The sequence below is a fragment of the Vulpes vulpes genome, chromosome 2, assembly GCF_048418805.1.
Source record: "Vulpes vulpes isolate BD-2025 chromosome 2, VulVul3, whole genome shotgun sequence".
Taxonomy (NCBI): Eukaryota; Metazoa; Chordata; class Mammalia; order Carnivora; family Canidae; genus Vulpes; species Vulpes vulpes.
The window spans coordinates 46,543,902-46,551,781 of NC_132781.1; positions in this window are offsets into that span (position 1 = coordinate 46,543,902).

Consider the following 7,880-nt stretch of genomic DNA (forward strand, 5'->3'; position numbering starts at 1 on the left):
AGAAGACAGATGCTTAACTTGACTGAGCCACCCAGGCGCCCCTACCTACCCTGATTGTTTTACTTAACAGTACATTCTGGAGGTTGTTCCATATCAATACATGAAGAGCTTCCTCGTTCTGTTTTATGGCTGGATTAAATTCCACTGTGTGGGGACACCTGGGTGGCTCAGCGGTTGAGCATCTGCCTTTGGCTCAGGGTGTGATCCCAGGGTCCTGGGATCAAGTCCCACGTCGGGCTCCCTGCAGGGGGCCTGCTTCTCCCTCTGCCTGTGTCTTTGCCTCTCTCTGTGTGTCTCTCATGAATAAATAAAATCTTTAAAACAAAATTCCACTGTGTGGTGGTACCATAATTCTTTTAACCAGCCTCCCAACTGCGGGATACTTTATATCTATGAAACTCAAGGAATGTGGAGAATTGTACCCAGTACATTGTAGCTGAAGGTAGAAGCCCCCTCCATGCTGGTAAAGTTACTCATAACCAGAAACATAAGCTCAGTTTTAACACTGGGAGCAGCAAGCCTGGTGATAACAAAACAGATCCACAGAGAAAGTATCATCCTCTGGCCACTTCTCTGTAGTCTGGTGGTCTGACCTCCAATAATATATATATTTTTAGAGATTTTATTTATTTATTTATGAGAGATACAGAGAGAGAGGCAGAGACATAGGCAGAGGGAGAAGCAGGCTCCCCTCGGGGAACCCGATGTGGGACGCTCAACCACTGAGGCACCCAGGCGTCCCATGACCTCCAATAACATATTAAGCAGACAGTTTTTGGGTTTCAAGCTGCCTCCACCAGTGTCTCTTCATCATGGTCTCAACAGCAACTACTCCTACCACTTTCCACAACTATTTCCACCAGTGCCTGTACATTATGCCATGGTTAAGGTGACTGTATAACTTATTCTCCAAACCAGGACACTTTTGAGAGTGAAAGTGGACTCCATTAACAATGGCGTTGGGATAGCAGGCATAAACTGAGACTGTCTTGGCCATGCTGGCACGTCTGGTTCTCAGGTAAGGCATCCGGCTGCTAGACTGGGAGACTTCTTAGAAACAAGAACTGTACCTTATTTATCTGGGCATCCCCAGTGTCTTTGCAGAGTCTGAAGCATAGAAGGTGCTTAATGCACATTTGCTGGTTGAATGGATGAGTCAGATGTCGAGACTACCAAGCAGTCCTTTTGAGGGCTCCACAGGATGCTGAGGAGGGAGTGTTGTGAGCAACTCAGGGTTTCACCTTTGATCCCCATCATTATTTATAATATGTGGGCTTTCTTTGCAGATATCCTTTTATGAACTGTATGCTTTTATAAACTGTATCCAGAGCTGCAGATCATTTCCACAATGCTTGGTTGAGACCCAGGCTGAGCCTTAGAGAGGTACCAGCCTGTACTATACCCTGGCCTTGCTTTCCTATCTTCTTCATGGTCAGGAGCTGAGTGCCCACTGGCCAGCATGGGTACTAGTGACCAATCTGTCCATGGGTCTAGTGACTAACCAGTCCCAGCAGCCTTAAAACCTGCAACTTAGCTTCCATGAATCCCTTCCCCTTTCCCTAGCAGGCTCCTGTTACATAGTTCCCAGCCTTGGGGCTGCCTGGGTGACACTCCTTAGCATCTCAGTTTCCCCATCTTTAGGGCTCCTGGGTAAAGATGTTAACTAAGTATAAAGGGAGGTTTTTCAAGGCTGAGACCTAGCCTACATAATTAGCTGCTTAAAGCCTCCCACCTCCCTAATTAGTGTTATGATGAATACACCCACTCAGCTGGACATTCATATTCCCCCCCTCCTTTTCAGAGTTCCCAAGGGGTTGGAGGGGTGAGCAGGAACCCAGACTCCTAGATTGCAGGAGGGAGTCCCCTACCTCACTGGCTTGACTCCAGGGACCCATAAGAGAGGGACTGCTCTATCTCCTTCAACCCCAAACCTATGTGAGCAGAACCATCAGGAGGGAAGAGCTGACAGTCATAGAGATGCCCCAGGCCTCGGTCTCCCCATCTGTAAGCTGAGGGGGTTGCATACATGATCTCAGAGTTATCTGGTGCTGATGTTGCACACCTCCACCTATTACTATCTCTGGGCTGGGTATACTATCTCTGGGCTGGGTTTAGCCAAGCCCCCTAGAGGTTTGTGAGGGATCCTAAGGCCAATTCCTCCTCTCTCCTCCCCTTTTCTCTTGTTTCTTTTTTTTTTTTTTTTTTAAGATTTTATTTACTTATTCATGAGACACACAGAGAGAGGCAGAGACATAGGCAGAGGGAGAAGCAGGCTCCTCACCAGGAGCCCAATGAGGGACTCTATCCCAGACCCAGGGATCACGCCCTGAGCCAAAGGCAGACGCTCAACGGTTGAGCCACCCAGGCATTCCTCTCTCTTGTTTCTTTTTTTTTTTTTCTAATTTTTAAAACTTATTTATGATAGTCACAGAGAGAGAGAGAGAGAGAGAGAGGCAGAGACACAGGCAGAGGGAGAAGCAGGCTCTATGCACCGGGAGCCCGACGTGGGACTCGACCCCGGGTCTCCAGGATCGCGCCCTGGGCCAAAGGCAGGCGCCAAACCGCTGCGCCACCCAGGGATCCCTCTCTTGTTTCTTGAATTGAACACAGGACTCCAGAGTCCTGAGCAGATGTTTATCTAGAGCTGGGCCTTCCCTCTCCTGGCTGACCCAGGAGATAAAAGGTGATGGGCAAACAGAAGCCTGGGCCATACTTCTTAGAATGGGAATTGCTACCAGTTTGGTCCTAGCCCAACCTGGGCTCAAATCTGATCCTCAGAGGCTGGAGCAAGGAGCTGGATGGGGCAGCCCAGGCTTGCCTGCCTGTTCTACCTGGAGTCAATACATGTGACTTCAACTCCAGCTCCATCCATCCCTGACTCCTTCACTACAACTTCCTTACTTACCTCAAGTTAAGTCACTTATCTTTTCTTGATGCCGACTTCCCTGGGAGGAGTGTCACAGGCCAGGTGTGGAAGCCATCCCAGGTCTACAGTCAAGCTCAGATATCACTGTTTTGTTAAACTCCTTTTTAGTCTTGACTGGAAGGAGTTATCCCCTCCCTAAAGGTCTGCAAATACTTTATTCAATGCAATTTATTGTTTGGGGTCCACTTCTTTTCCCCCCACTGATTGATTGTTCTTGGACATCATTATGACTCTCGGGATTAGCAAGCCAGGAAAATTCAACTCAAAATGACTTTAAAAAGTATGTCACAGACTGAGGAGACTAAGGAAAGATAACTAAATGCAATGGGATCCTGGATAGAACACCTGGAACAGAAACAGGGCATGAGTGGAAACACTGATAATTCAAATAAGGTCTATGGCTTGGTGAATAGTCATGCACGAAGGTCAATTTCTTGGTTTTAATTGTACTATGATAAAGTAAGATGTTTATATTAGGGGAAGCTGGGTAAAGGATATACAGGGACTCTCTATTATTTTTGCAACTTTTCTCTAAGTCTAAAATTCGTTCAAAAAAATAAAGTTTAAAAATGCACAAATTGGGGCACCTGGGGGGCTCAAGTTGAGCGTCTGCCTTTGGCTCAGTTCCTGATCCAGGGGTCCTGGGATAGAGTCCCACATTAGGCTCTCTGCAGGGAGCCTGCTTCTCCCTTTTTAAAAAAATTTTTATTTATTTATGATAGTCACAGAGAGAGAGAGAGAGAGAGAGAGAGAGAGAGAGAGAGAGAGGCAGAGACACAGGCAGAGGGAGAAGCAGGCTCCATGCACCAGGAGCCCGACGGGGGATTCGATCCTGGGTCTCCAGGATCGCACCCCCGGCCAAAGGCAGGCACTAAACCGCTGCACCACCCAGGGATCCCCTGCTTCTCCCTTTGACTATGTCTCTGCCTCTCTGTGTGTGTCTCTCATGAATATATAAATAAATAAAATAGTTTTTTAATGCACAAATTAATGTAGACCACTTAAAAGAGGGTGGTGTATTAGTCCACATACCTGAAAGGGGCGGGTAAATGTGATGCAGGATAGCTAGATCCAGCAGCTTAATTACCAGGAATTGTCTCCATCTCTTCTGCTTTTGCTTCTGGTGTGATAGCTTCATATTCAGTATCCCTTGTGGTGGCAAACAACCTGCCAGACCTCCAGACTGACATTCTTCTATTCTAGCCACCTGAGAGTTTGTATTTCTTTTTTTTTTTAAACATTTTATTTATTCATGACCTGGGTCACATGAGTAGAGGCAGCACCCCCACCCCCCAACTGAAATAGAAGGGCAGTTCCCGGGACCCCTGGGTGGCTCAGCGGTTTAATGCTGCCTTCAGCCCAGGCGTGATCCTGGAGTCCTGGAATTGAATCCCGCATCAGGCTCCCTGCATGGAGCCTGCTTCTCCCTCTGCCTGTGTCTCTGCTTCTCTCTCCTTTCTATATCTCTCTTGAATAAATACATAAAATCTTAAAAAAAAAAAAAAAAAAGAAGGGCAGTTCCCCAAAAGGAAACAATGGATCCTATATCAGAAGGGTTTCAGGCAAACCATTATGTCCCCCAAATCCTTAGAAGACAGGGCTGCTGCTTTTTGTCCAGAGTGGTCCACAACATAGACCTACACTGAAAATGTACAGGTTTAAATTCTTGTGGGTGCTGGGTGTGCCAAGCACCTTAATTGCAGTCTCAGGGTAACCCTCATTAATGGAATGTAAGAATAGGGCTCATTTCTGGGAGGCTGGGCTTCTTGTAGCTGGATCAGATGGGCTTGGATGTCAGGGAAGGGGAACCAGCATGGCCAAAGATGCCAGAACCCCAGGATTCCTTTCCTGCCTGAACTATGGGCAATTCCAGGCCTGGAGACCTCCCAGTCTATCTCTCCCAGCTGTAGCTCAGAGCTAAGGTCTCATTTGTTCATTTGGATTGGGGTGGTACGGGGAAAGAGTCAGGGCCAGCCTGAGCATTGGGACACCTCAGATGTGCCTTGTGAAGAATATCCAGTGAGAAGCCTCCAGAGTCTCAGCTCCCAGTCTCAACAATCCACCAGCTGACTCCCAAACTACTCTCCATGTCCTCCATCCGCATTCTTTCCCACACCTGCAAGAACAAAGGTGGAGTAGGGCAGAGTGCCCACAGAGAAGAGGTCTGGCTTATGTTTTTTAGATATTTTATTAAGAATAAGGCATATGACAGTCATCCCTAAAGCATAGGGCTCTATTTCTGTGGGTGAGTGAATACACTCTGAAAAGCATTGGATTAAAAGCGCAGCCAACAGAGAATTTGGAGCAGGATCCCTCTGCCCCACCCATCGGGCTCCTGCCAGGTGGTTTGGAAGCCCTGTATGTCCCCCGTTCAAGGCTGGCACCTCAAGGAGAGGGTACTTAGGGCCCCCCAGCTCCCTGCACTAAAGAGATGCTGTTCCATACCTTCCTGCCTGGTGTCTATATGGTCTCCCCATTAGGAGACCTCTATTCTACTGCTGGTTGGGGAAGAGCTACCCCATTTCAGCCCTGGAGTGCTCCCTCAAACTGCAGGCCACTGTGGGTGGGATTTGGAGGGCAGGGGCACGGAGTCTCATGCTGCATTGCCCACTGGTCCCTGGCTGACTTCCAGAACAGTCCCCACGTGCAGCTCTCCTTCCTGGATCTATCCACACTTGGGGTGTGGCTGGAGCCCTACCAAAGGCAGAGTGTTCTTGTCAACATGCCCCTCCTCCAATGGGGATTTGTGCTGCAGAGAAGAGTGGAGGAGAGGGGAAGAGACACAATCCTTTCTCTTCTAGTCACCCAGACATTCCAGGGGCTTATGGGAGCGGTTCTTTCCTTTGGCAGGGTGGGTCCTCCAGGCTCCAAGAGAGCTGGAGGCTGAGGAATTTGGGACTCCTGAGGCCAAGGGCAGGCTGCTGACTCCCAATCCCATTCTGCTGCACTGAGGGTTTTGTTCCAAACCCCCGGGGCAGATGGATAGAGGGAAGTCTTCAGTCCATTATTTCCAGGAAAAGAACAGGGAAGAGGAATTTGTTAAAACTGGAAAACCTCCATCTGCTTCAGCCCCTCCTCCAGCTTGTTGAATGGAGGAGGAGGGTTGGCTTATTTCCTTTCCCAGACCCTCAACACCTCAGGTGAGAGTCGGCAAGTCAGCCACCCCAGCACTCTCAGAACCTTTCATCTGGGGGATCTCCAAGCACCCTACAAATAATTAAGGGTCATTATCTCTGGTCACTTAGAAGAGGGATAGGAGTTCAGCGGTGCTGATGGGGTCACTTAGGGAGAGGCCGGCAGGCCCCTGGAGGCTCCCTGGGGTGGGGTGTGGTAGAGGGCCCCAGCTAGACAATCTGGGTCCCCAAGAAGGAAGGGGGAGTAAGGGCTATTGCTATAGAGCTGGGAGGAGGCCAGGCGGGCATAGCTATGGCTTTTAGTAGGTGGGTGGGTGGGTAAAGGATTTTACCATCTTTGTACAAGAATCAACAAAACAAAGTCACCCTGTATGCCCCAAAAGTGTGGTTGTGGAAGCTCAGGGTCCGGGTGGGCTGCTCCAGAAAGACACCCTTTCCCTCCTTCCCACAGTCCTTTGGGCCCCTTCGAGAGAGTGCAGTCAAGAGAGGAGAAGGGCATCCTCATATAGACACCTCTGAAAGGGAGGCAACAGGACCGGGGGACAGTGAGTCACACACCCTTGAGGGGAGACACGGAGGGCAGAGGCACAAAAATGGGGCAGGAGAGGAGGGTAAGAGGCCAGGGCAGGCAGAGCAATGACCCCAGGCCACCACTGTGGCCCAACTCTGAGAGGGAGAGAGCATGGTCTGTGCCAAGGGTATCCACACCTTGGGCTCTGGCATCCCAGTGGTTGGACACCCGGATGAGGCCTGCTTATTGCTCAGTGGTCTCAGCAGTCCTGAGTGCAGTCAGCTGGGGGAGGACAGCATATTTGCGGGAGCTGGGAGTGTGCTCACTGGTTTTGCCTCTGGTTGATCCCACTCTCTCTAACACATAGAGTGAAAGAGAACATGGTTGCGGGTTCCTCCTGTTCATTACAGGGAGCATGATGGGAGAAGCGTTCACCATCCTAGAGATTGACTCTGCTCACCTCCCAGACCCTGGGTGACACACGGAATGCTTGGCCTCAGCCAAGGGCAGGACCTGCCAGGATGTGTTATTTGTGAGTGAGGTAAAGGCCTCTCCCTGCCCCCCCCACACTCCCTCAGCAGCCCCTTTAAGACCTCACAGGCACTTAGGACTCAATGCAGGACCAACAGAGGAGCCATGGCATGGGGGAAGGGCTCTAGGGCTTGCTTTCTTGGGGCTGGGCTGGGGCTAGGGCCTGGGGGGCTGTGTGCTGGACTGGAACTGCACTTCCTGCTTTTGGTCAGGAGGGGGGAGCTGGGGAGAAGGTAGTTAGGAGGTGGGGTATCCCACTTTCCATTTTACCACTCTCCATCCTCAATAGGAGGGTTGAGGACCTGGAGCACCAGCCACTGTCAGTTCTGGTAGGATTGGGGGCACCCCTGAAGGGACCAGCCGGGAAACTAACTTGTGCCCTACCCTTGGCCCCCTGCACACACACACCCCCCACACACACCCCTGCTGGCCCCCAGCAAACTCAAACCTGGACCAACCACTGCCACTTCCAGGAACCTGGCCCTTCTTCCCACCTCTGGATGCAGCTGGGCGAAATTAGCACCATTAAACAGGACTAGGAAAGCTCCCAAGGCAGCCTTCAGGTTCCCAGCTACCTCCGGGAGAGGTAGGCAGTTTCTGCCCTTCCACCAGCCTGACAGAGTGGCTGATTCCAGGGTGCCCCCTTGCTTCCCTAGCACAGCTCTCAGTCTGGATACTTGGGTGGGCATCCCGGGGAAGAACTAAACTGGAGACAGCTTTAGAGCAGGTTCTCCCAGAAAACCCATCTGTCCTCCTCTCCAAGGGTCTGTGGGTGCTA